Consider the following 12413-nt stretch of genomic DNA (forward strand, 5'->3'; position numbering starts at 1 on the left):
TGAATAAAACAAAACCGACACTATATTAAGCTTACTTTTTTTTAGAATCTTAAGCTTACTGTTCATACATACAGTTTGAAGTTGCAATTTTATCTTTTTTGCCAACAATACCACAAAAGTCATTTTGTCACGAAACTTTACACATGGGTGATACACTAGACAATGCTTGTTCCTACAAAATTTTACTTTTTTTTTGTACTTTTTTTTGGTTAATCGGGTGCCTACACCAGTTCCAAAAATCCACACCGGGAAGTTTTCCTGCTAAATGCTAATCATGGTTGGAACAATTTGAATGTCTCATCTATCATTGGTACCGATGGAAGGTGATAGGCCTCGTGTGTCGCCACTCTTGTATGGCGGCGCGGAGTGCGTGGTTGGGCATGAGCTCATCTGTGGGAAGCTTGAGGTTGGTCATCGGCGACGTGTCGTGTCCGCTCCCGAGCCACTCCTTCATCGCCTCCGCCTCGTAGGTGAACCCGTCGCCGGCGATCTGCGGATCCCTCATCACCTCCTGCGAGCGCACATCAGCTATTCATCACTGCGCATCATTTCGGAAAGCCGCGCGCGTGTAATATGATCGAATGCACATGTGCATACCTTGAGTATCGGGCAGAGGAAGTAGGACGGAGCGCCGCCGCTGTCGGACGCCGTCGACGCCGAGAGCGACGACCACATCCTCCCCGGCGTGGCGTCCGTCGCGGCCTCCAGCACGCTCAGCGCCTCATCCAGAAGCTCGACCGGGCGACGTGGCCCTCCGGTTTCGACCGCGTCGCAGCATTTCAGCCCGAGCAGCGCAACCTCCGTGGCGCGCTCCATCGGCCACCCTCCGGCACTCGCGTCCACCACCTCGTGCCAGGGCGTGCTCCCGTCGGCGGCCTTCTGCGCCGCCTTCTTACCGGCATGCCCGTGACCAGGCGGAGGAGGACCACGCCAAGCGCATGCACATCGCACTGCGGGGTCAGCTCCCCCGTCGTCAGGTACTGCGGCTCCACATACGCCAGCGCCACGCCGCTGGGGAGCTGTGGCGGCCCCACGAGACCAGGCATGCCGAGGCCGGCCAGCTTGCTCGAGGAGCACCGCTCGTCTTCCAGGAGGATATTCGCTGGACGGACGTCGCCATGCACCATTGCCGTCGAGTGGAGGTAGGCCAGGGCGGAGCAGGTTCGGTACGCGATGCCGCACCGTGCGTGCCACGGCAGTGGCGGCGCCTCTCCTCCAAGACGGTCCTCCAAGCTCCCGCCCGACACGAGCTCGTGCACCACGGCGCGCGCCTCCGGGCACGCGCCGACGAGCGCGACGATGTGTGGGTGCCTCGCCCTGGCGATGGCGTCCACTGCACGACTGAACCGCGCCTCGTGGACGGCGACGTCGGGGCAGATCATCTTGACGGCGACGCTCATGCCGCGGAGGCTCCCTCTGTACACGCGGCCGCGGCTGTCGGCACCGGCGCCTCCTACCATGGCAGACTCGTCGAAACGATCGGTCGCCTCCTCCAGCTCCGACAAACCAAGCCGCAAGAAACTCACACTTTGATCACCACCGTCCACCGTAGGCATGGATGCTTCGCCAGCTGCAGGCCCTTCTCCTCGGCGCTCCCGCCTGAGCGCATCGACGACAAAGTGTTAGAGTAGTCATTATGGTAGTAATACGACTTAGTCCAAGTCAGTTTTGTATCTCTATCTCAAATCGGTTTGTACCCTCTTATATATTCTTGTATGTCGCACCAAATCATCAATAAGCAACAGTTTTATTCAGTTTTCATGGTATCAGATACCGATCCCAGGGTTTAGGGTATGGCTCCGCCAACGCCACCGTCGCCGCCGCCGCCCGGCTACTTCGAGCACCGGGCCGCAGTCATCGCCAAGGCTGCCAACGCCGCGGCCGCTTCTCTCTCGGCCCTCACCATAGCTCCACAAAACTACCCTGCACTCATCCTCGCCGCACCAATATCTCTTGCTGACAGAATCTCCGACGTCAGCCCCTACATCCCCATAGTTCTTGATCTCGCCGCCCACAACTACTACCATTGGAGACATCTCTTCGATCTCCACCTCGGCCGCTGCATCCTGCGCTCGCATGTCGCCGCCAACTGTCTTCCCCGCCCCGACGATCCGCAATGGTTGAAAGACGATCTCGCGATCGTCCAGTGGTTCTACACCCGCATCACCACCGAGATCTTCAACATGCTCGATCACGACGGCGCCACCGCTGCCAACATCTGGCACTCCCTCCGTCAGCTCTTCCAAAGCAACACCGACGCTCGGAAAAACGCTCTCCACACCGAGCTTCGCAATATGGTGCAAGGAGACGCCCCGGTGAACCTGTTCTGCCAGCGCGTTAAGACCATTGGCGATGAGCTCCGCGAACTCGGCGATACAGTTAGCGACTCACAGCTAATCAATATCGTCGTCGTCGGCCTCAGCGAAGACTTTGACAAGCAAGCCTCGTTCATACCGATGATACGGCCCCCTCCTACCTTCGCTGAAGTACGTTCCTTGCTACAACTCGCGGCGGAAACACAAGCTCGCAAGGACTCTCGCCCCAAGGTCTTTCATGCTGCGGCTCGTCCTCCTCTGTCGTCTACACCAGCGCCGCCTTCCAGGCCGGCTCCTGCCGCCGGGCCGTCCGCATCGTCATCTGTTGAACCGCCCCCAGGCTGGCGTCCTAGTCCGAACTACCGCGGCAAAAACCCTATCTACAGGCCGCCGCCGACTCGTTCGGTTCCGCCTACGACATCACCAGCACCGAGTCCTGCACCACCCACCAGTGCTCCATCTGCGGTTGCATGGCGGCCTCCTCATGATCCTTGGACGGGGCTTGTTCAAGCATGGCCCATGCCCTGGTCCGCTCCGTCCACCCTCGGTGCTCCGCCGGCATACTCAGGTGCCTGGCAACCCGGCCTTCGGCCGCCTACTGGTGCTCCCGGGGTTCTCAACCCCCGACAGCCGGCCAATGCCTATCACGCCGCCCCGACGTATGCTCCTTATGGTCATTACAGCACCGACGGCGGCGCCTACTACACACCTCAGCCGGCCCTGCTCCCGACGCCACCCCCACCACAGCCGGCCAATGCCTACTACACTCCCCAGCCGGCCCTACTGCCTTCACCATCGTATCCGCCGGCACTGCTTCCGACGCCACCCTCACCTGCGACGCCGAGCTGGGATCAAGCTGCCTTTCTCCAGGCCATGAATAACTTTGCTGCACAAGGAAACTCAGGTACGGATTGGATCTTTGATTCAGGGGCCTCTAGTCATATGTCTGCATCTAGTAATTGGTTATCTTCTTGCACTAAATCTCCTTTCCCTTCCATTATCCTTGGAGATGGATCATCTATTCCTATATATTGTGTTGGTCAGGCTCAACTTCCCTCTTCCACCAAACCTCTTTTACTTCGCGATGTTCTAGTTGCACCCGCCCTCATTAAAAATCTTATCTCTGTTCGCCAATTTACTTGCGACAATCTAGTTTCGGCTGAATTTGACCCTTTTGGTTTATCTGTGAAGGATTACCTGACCAAGGCCGAGATCGCTCGCTTCAATAGCTCCGGTGATCTTTATTCTCTTAATGGAGTTCCTGCCGCCACCCCTCCAACATCCATGCTGGCCTCCGTCGATCTCTGGCATCGTCGCTTGGGCCATCCCAACCCCGCCGTCTTAGCTTCTATGCTTAGTGAATTTACCATACCATGTAATAGGGACTCTCATAATTCTGTGTTTTGCGAGTCTTGTCAATTAGGCAAACATGTGCGTCTTCCCTTTAGTTCCTCTAGTTCTTGTAGCACTTATCCCTTTGAATTAATACATTGTGATTTATGGACCTCTCCCATTGCAAGTGTTTCGGGTTTTAAATACTACCTTGTTATCCTAGATGATTTCACCCACTTTGTCTGGACTTTTCCTCTACGCAACAAATCCGAGGTCCATTCTCTTTTCCTTAATTTTCAACGCTATGTGTCTGTTCACTTCTTCCTCCCAATTCGCTTTATCCAATGTGACAATGGTCGCGAGTTTGATAACATTAAAAATCGTACTTTCTTCTTACAACATGGCATCCTGCTTAGGTTCTCATGTCCCTACACCTCCCCTCAAAATGGTAAAGCAGAACGCTCTCTTCGCACCCTCAATGATATAGTTCGCACTCTCCTCATTCAATCATCTATGCCTCCCAAGTTTTGGGCTGAAGCCCTACACATGGCCACCTTCCTTCTAAATATTCGACCTTCTAAAACTAAACCCAACACTACTCCCTATTATTCCCTCTTTCTTTCCCACCCCGACTACTCCGCGGTTCGTGTTTTCGGCTGTCTCTGTTTTCCCAATGCCTACGCCACTTCTGCAAATAAATTGTCACCACGCTCTATCCCATGTGCTTTTCTCGGCTTCTCTGACGAGCACAAAGGCTATCGCTGTCTCGACCTTCACACCGGACACGTTCATGTCTCTCGTCATGTCACGTTTGCTGAGCACATTTTTCCTTTCTCACAACGCACTACTACACCATCCAACACCCCTAGCTCCGCAAACACCCCCTCTCCCCGTCCTTTCCAACTATATACTCCCCTACCTGCCGAACACAACTTATCACCACCACCATTAACACCCACCATAGCCAATCCCAACCATACACTCACCCCACCCGAGACGTCCCCAACACCCCCGACCCCTGCTCCCTCCCCAACACCCCCGGCCCCTACTCCCACTCCACCACCCAGCCCTGCTCCCACTCCACCACCCAGCCCTACTCCTTCGTCCGACTCTTCCGCTGCGCCGGACTCACCAGTACCCACCTTACCCCCTCGTGCTATTCCTACAGCAGCCCCGATTAATGATCATCGCATGCGTACTAGGGCCAAATCAGGATTTCATCAACCCCAAGACCGCCTAAACCTTCATACCTCCGTATCTCTCACTTCTCTTCCAAAGAATTACAAAACTGCTCTACTTGATCCCAATTGGGCCGCTGCCATGCAAGAAGAATATAATGCTTTACTTCAAAACAACACCTGGCAACTTGTTCCTCGTCCTCCCAATACAAATATTGTTTCTGGCAAATGGATTTTTCGCCAAAAGTTCCACTCCGATGGGAGCCTCTCACGATATAAAGCCAGGTGGGTTTGTCGTGGCTTTTCTCAGCAACAAGGAATTGATTACGAAGAAACCTTCTCTCCTGTTGTTAAACCTAGCACCATTCGCACCGTTCTTAGTGTTGCTGTCTCCTCTTCATGGCCCATTCACCAACTTGATGTTAAAAATGCTTTCCTCCATGGTTCCCTTCAAGAAACTGTCTACTGCCAGCAACCTCTGGGTTTTGAAAATCCATCCTTTCCAACTCATGTATGTCTTCTTCAGAAATCTCTCTACGGTCTTAAACAGGCCCCACGAGCTTGGTTTCAACGCTTCTCCTCCTTCATTCAAACAATAGGCTTCACTCCATCTCTCTCCGACACCTCTCTTTTTGTGTATCATCAAACTTCTGACACTGCCTATTTACTTCTCTATGTAGATGATATCATTCTTACCGCCTCCTCTCAAAAGTTCTTAGATCATATTGTCTCTCTTCTTAGATCTGAATTTTCTATGACTGACCTAGGACTCCTTCATCATTTCTTAGGCATTGCTGTTGTTCGAGATTCCTCCAGCCTTTTTCTTTCCCAACGCCAGTATATTCTTGATCTTCTTAATCGTGCTGGTATGCTTGACTGTCAATCATCTCGCACTCCTGTCGATACTAGTTTTAAACTTTCGGCTACCGGTGAACCCTTTTCCGATCCTACTCTCTATCGTAGCCTAACAGGTGCTCTCCAATATCTCACCATTACTCGTCCTGAAATCTCTTTTGCTGTTCAACAAGCATGTCTCTATATGCATGATCCCCGGGTTCCTCACTATAATCATGTTAAACGCATTCTTCGGTATTTAAAAGGAACTCTCAATCATGGTCTCCACCTCAATAATTCTTCTCCAAACTCGCTTACCGCATACTCTGATGCAGACTGGGCTGGTTGTCCTGACACTCGAAGGTCCACTTCCGGTTTTTGTGTTTTTCTTGGTAACAATTTGATTTCTTGGTCTTCGAAAAGACAGGTTACAGTCTCACGTTCGTCGGCCGAGGCTGAGTATCGCGCTGTGGCACATGCCGTTGCAGATACAATCTGGATTCGGCAGTTACTCTCCGAGCTACACAGGCCTATTGAGCAGGCCACTATTGTCTACTGTGACAACATATCAGCAGTCTACATGACCAGCAATCCAGTTCAACACCGACGCACAAAGCATATTGAGATTGATATTCATTTTGTTCGTGAAAAGGTTGCTCTTGGTCAGGTTCGGGTGCTTCATGTTCCCTCTACGGCTCAGTTTGCTGACATTTTCACCAAGGCACTGTCTACTAAGCCGTTTCAAGATATCTGTTTCAGTCTCAACGTCGTCGAGCCTGCCGTTGATACTGCGGGGGGATGTTAGAGTAGTCATTATGGTATACGACTTCTAGTCCAAGTCAGTTTCGTACCCCTACCCAAAGTCGGTTTGTACCCTCTTATATACTCTTGTATGTCGCACCAAATCATTAATAAGCAACAGTTTTATTCAGCTTTCACAGAGCACGACTCCGACATCCTGACATCGAGCTCGCTCATCACGCGCCCTGAGTCGGTGATCTGGAGCTCGAGCTCGGCGCTGCGGTCATCAACCTCCCGTATCTTCGCGAGAATGACGTCGAGTTCCCGCCTTTCCTGCTCCATGGCCGCGCGCTCCCTGGCCAGATTCTCCTCCATCTCCTTCCGGCGCCTCGCCTCGCCATGGTACGAGCTCTCTGCGTCCCTCGCCTGCACCCAATCAAAATCAGATGATGGTCGAGAATCTAACTCGTTGATCGAAGCAAACCAATCTCACATACTGTATTCAGAAACTTACCATCATGGACGCATCGGCCAGGTCCCGGTCGGCCTTCTGCCGCCGGTGAGTCTCTTCGTACGCCTCGTGCCTGAGGCTCCCGGCCTCCATAATCGCGTCCTTGAGCTTCTCGTACAAAGCATCTTCCATGTCGCCAGCCTCCTCCTGACAAAACCATCATACAAGAATATTTTACAGTTTGTCTAATTCACAGATGTTTTTTAAGAATGTCACATCTAACCTCCTAAAGATATACTCCCTCCGTTCCTAAATATAAGTCTTTGTAGAGATTTCACTATGAACTACATACGGATGTATATAGATGCATTTTAAGTATGGATTCATTCATTTTGCTCCGTATGTAGTCCACCTAGTAAAATCTCTACAAAGACTTACATTTAGGAATGGAGGGAGTATAATGCAGTAACAAGAAATAAAAAAAAAATTAAGACAAAAAAATAGACCACAAACAGAGTGGACATCAGCTTAGATGTGACATAACTATGTCACATGTAGATGTGTCCTAGACAGACCCAATATTTTATACCACGCCGACACGATCACACAACCGTAGCACATGCAAAATTTAAAATGCACAAGCCTATATTAGTAAAATCTTCGTTTGAAATGCCCCGCACATACCGAACCATCGTGCAAAGGCGTGGGCGGGTCTTCTTCGACATCTTGCAGTAACTGCACGACAGCCGACGACCCAACTTCAGCAGCACCCTCATGACCGAAATCCTCGACGCTGTGATCCGTAGCATTGTCGCTGTCGTCCCTGCTCGGAGTCCGGCGGAGCGACGGCGCCATCATCGGATCGGGCGAGTCGTGGTGCATCCCCAACAGCTCGCCGTCCCCGTCCCCGTCCCCGTGGAGCTTTAGGCGCGGCGGGGACGATTTCGATCTCGAGTAGTCGGAAGCGACGGATCTGGGGCTGCTGCTAGCCATGGATGGCTCTCCTCTGTTCAGCTCTTCGCTGACCTCCCTGAGTGAAGGCCAGATAGATGGCATTAACAACATGAAATGTGCCAGTTAATATACTAAGTAAAATTTCTATTAAAACGCATTCGATGATTTTGTGGTATTACTGTTTTTGGTCTCGTTCTGTTACTCGGTCCTCTCTATGTCAAACAGCATTTTTCTAGGCAATCTCTATGTGAAGCAGTGGACTGAAAGGCGTCAAGATGTTCGGACATATATGTACCTAGTGCAGATGAGGTTTCCTTTGCAGACGAACCAGATCCTGCAGGAGGGGTTGGCCTTCCGCTGCACCGTCACCGCCTTCTTAGACTTCGGCGTCCGCAACTTCCTAACAACCACACACACCATATCCATCACAATCACAAAAGGTATCTTGTATCACCCCATGTCTGGCTAGGAAATATTAGTAAGTTGTATATCGATCATCTCTAAATCCACACGCGCACACTGACACTAGAGGTAGCAGAGTGGTTGGTAGGTGGGTACCTGGTGTATCCGCGGTCAGCGGTGGCGCCCATGACGAGCTCGGCAACGCCATGGTCGTCGACGAGCTGGACCAGGCCCCTCGCGGCGTCGTCCCCCGACACGATGACCTTGCGCGCGTGGACCTGCTCCGATCGAATGCGGCCGTTCAGCTCAGCGTCTCGGCGGTGGTGGGGATCAAAATGAGGATCGCCTCATCATCAGAGGAAACGAAGGGAGGAGGGGTTGGTGTGGACGAACGAACCCTTTGACTTGCGCAGATGTCGATGAGGACGTCGAGGTGCTTGCTGGCCCTTTCCTCCTCCAGCTTGCTGTACGCAGCCACCTCATGCTCCGCAAGTTGGCTCACTGGGACCCACGCCCCCACTGCACAAACAAGCGGCAAGGTCGTCGTCAGCCCGTACGTGCACCGGGCGATGCCACACACGAGATTCCTCGTCGACGCACAAAAAGTGTAAGAACCAAAAAGGTACCGTGCTTACAAAGTGACATGTACAAAATGGACATAACAGAAATTAACCTCCAAAAGAAACTGTACTATGTGTAATTTTGCGGTGCAGGCAGTTTTGGTTGGAGCTTGAGCGCATTACGCTTGGCGGAAGGAAGAGTAATACTATATAAGTATTCTCAGAGCAGAGGGAAACAAGTCTGCTTACTCATGTTGATGCGGTGCGGCGGGCGGTGGACGTGGGCGAGGACGAGGCGGTGGCGGCTCCGGGGGAAGTTGGCCAGCACCCACCGCAGGTTGGCCCTCCACTCCCTCCCCGCCTCCTTTCCCACCGCGCGGTACACTTGCACCTCCGCCGCGGCCGCTCCCCCTCCGCGCTCCTCCTCCCCGTCCTCTTCCTCGCCGTTTCGACCAGCGCCGCCTGCCTCCGCCATATGTACAGATCCTCCTTCCTTCCGAGCTGTAGCTAGCTGCTTGATCGGTCGATGAGCTGCTCGCTTGATCGATCCTCCTTCTATTGATCTCCCCGCCCAGCGAGGTCGGCACGCGGTGATACGGATATGACGAGGGACAGAGAGAGACACCGAGGTAGCTAGGCTAGTTTCTACGGCTTCCTGGAGTGCGACTGGTGGTAGTTACTTGGCTTGCTGCCTGCACCTAAAAGCTAAAGGTAGCTGCAGGAGGAAGAGGAGACAAGAGAGACAAGGACAACGCCCATCGGAAGCAGTTGGAAGAGGGTCGCCTCTCTGGCAGGCGGGCCCGTGTGGAGGGATATTCCGGGCACCTTTATCTCGGGGCTAGCTAAGCTAGCTGGACTCTGAATGGATGGATCATGTTGACCAGACCTGCTCCTCACGAGCAGCCCGGCACTGCTTAGGTTTGAACTCGCCTTGCATTTCCAGACTGCGCAACAAAGACCAAACGTCGGTACACCGTACTCACATGCATCTCCAAGTTTTGCCACGTAGAATCATGGATCGAATACACCACATACATCTTGGGTTTGGAACGCATGAACTCCATACATCATGCGATCGAGAACGAAGCGCTGGAGCACATATGCCAGTATCAGGGCGCGTCATGAACCCCGTTGACTATTCCGTACAAGGGATATGCTACGAACCTAATATGAATATGCTTCGACTTGCCTCATATACTAAACATCAAAGCTGTGGCAATTAAGGCTCTGGCCAATCAGACGTTCTTAATGACATGTGTCCCTGCATGACCGATACGTGAGCAAGAACCGGAAGGGTGGTCTAGTTTTATATCAGTAGCGCTTACAATGATGGTCGCGTTGGACGAAGTTAATAAGTGCTTATAAGAAATACTAAATACATGATACTCTAACTCCATCTAGCAGCAAACTAAACTAACAAGCTGAACTTAGTTGCCAGGACACCAACATTACATAGAAAAAAGCTGTGCTAGTTTTGATGTCAGCGATGACGTGTCTGAGAGAATTAGTAGTGTGTCCTAGATCTAAAATCTAACTACCATGCTAGAAGGGGTCGATTGCCATAATAATTGACTAGATCATTGATGGTGCGCGTTGCTGCATCCTCTATTTTTAACTTTTATAATAAATATGAAAAAAGTTCTACAAATATATTGGAGGAGCAAACATGTAAGTTATTTTTTGTCTATACAGTTCTCAGCGATACAAAATAATAATAATAATAATAGACCCAAGCTACTTCAAGAAATATGTGAATGCATAGATCCAGCACCAGACAGAGAAGGAACATTTACATTTATGCCCCTAATTTGCGCCCACTCTCAGATTTACCCCTAATAAAATCATGTGCTTAAATTTGTCCCTTTCCCGTTAAGTGCGGTTATAGAAATGCCATTCCGTACATTTCCCGTCCGGTCAAAGGCCTTCACTTACAGTGAAATTTGAGCCCATGATTTTTTAGGGGTGAATGTGAGTAGGTGGTTAGAGTTAGGGGCAGAAATGTAAATTGCCCGATAGAGAATGTGGCATTCACTCGTTGAAAACATTGGCTATTTCAAATATGGATATTCACCCCTTCGAAAGCATAGAAAAAACTTCAGCAAGATAATGTGTTATCAGGCTAAGGGAATGATGGAACATTTTCTAGCACATAAATCAAGCAACTTGATTATCTTCAGCTCAAACCTCTAACCCAAGGGAGCATCATAAAGGTTTGAAATTATAAACAACACATAATCTACTACAAGTATATCCTTATGATTTCCCAAAAAAATTCAAGATAACTAACCCATTAGTTTTATTATATTTTGCACTGATTTTTTTTCTTGCGTTCTTGTTCCTCGGTGTGCAATGGGGCCGAAGTAGGCTAACATAAACATGGAGCTTTTATCTTTGTCGTCGTCGTTGTGCTAAGTTTTCTGGACATGGGCTTCCTTTTCTCTATAAAGATTACATGCAGTCTTCCTGCATGGTTTGATTTTATTTTTATACATGGAGCAAGACAACATTGACGTACCTCCATGAGCATTGACCATGATGAAAGCTTGTAGCACCAGCAGGAAAACCATGAAATGAAGTCCAAGAACTAAAATTCTTGACAGATCTTAGCGGCGAATGAAACACCATTAGAGCATCTCCAGCCGTTGGCCCCCCAGGCGGCGCTTTTACGCGCCCCCTGGGGGCGAGCCAGCGCTAAATCGGCGCTGGGGCGGTTGGCCATCCAGCCGTCGCCCCCAGGTCGCCCCCAGGCATCGATATTGGTCCACTTTTCGGCCCACTTTCGGCGAATAAAGGGCCCATATGGGCGAGAATAGACCCATATTCAGTGTGGTTCGCCGTGGTACGGCGTTGAATTATCAACATATAAATATTTTTGTATCACATAGTTCATCACAGGAAATCAAATAGTTTAATAAAATAGTGCAACAACAAATAGTTCAATACAAATTATATAGTTCAACAAATAAAAACTCATATTTCATCACACGTCGTGCCCGGCGTCGCCCTTGAGCCTCCATAGGTGCTCTATCAGATCCTGCTGCAGTTGATGATGCACCTGTGGGTCTCGGATCTCCTGACGCATACTGAGGTAGGCAGTCCAGGTTGCCGGTAGCTGGTGATCAACTTCGGCTAGAGGGCCTTGCCTGTAGTATGGTTTAGTGTCAAACACTGAGTCTTCTTGCTCGCTTCCGATGATCATGCTGTGAAAGATGACACAGCAAGTCATGATCTCCCACATTTGATCTTTCGACCAGGTCTGAGCGGGGTACCGGACAACAGCAAATCAAGATTGGAGCACACCAAATGCCCGCTCGACATCCTTCCTGCAAGCCTCCTGAATCTTCGCAAACCAGGCGTTCTTGCCTCCTGGCACAGGGTTTGAGATGGTCTTCACAAATGTCGACCATCTCGGATAGATGCCATCAGCTAGATAGTACCCCTTGTTGTAGTGCCGCCCATTGATCTCGAAGTTCACCGGAGGAGAGTGACCTTCAACAAGCTTGGCAAAGACAGGAGAGCACTGCAGCACGTTGATGTCATTGTGAGTTCCTGGCATACCAAAGAAGGAGTGCCAAATCCAGAGGTCCTGTGTGGCCACCGCCTCAAGTACCACACTGCAACCGCCTTTGGCGCCTTTGTACATCCC

General features: G+C 50.9%; 1 pseudogene; it reads right to left on the minus strand.

The window, feature by feature from the left end:
• Positions 1-304: 304 nt before the first annotated feature.
• On the minus strand, positions 305-9531 carry LOC123124779 (U-box domain-containing protein 33-like; annotated as a pseudogene).
• Between the last annotated feature and the right edge of the window lie 2882 nt (positions 9532-12413).

The sequence above is a fragment of the Triticum aestivum genome, chromosome 5D (assembly GCF_018294505.1).
Source record: "Triticum aestivum cultivar Chinese Spring chromosome 5D, IWGSC CS RefSeq v2.1, whole genome shotgun sequence".
NCBI classification, from domain to species: Eukaryota; Viridiplantae; Streptophyta; class Magnoliopsida; order Poales; family Poaceae; genus Triticum; species Triticum aestivum.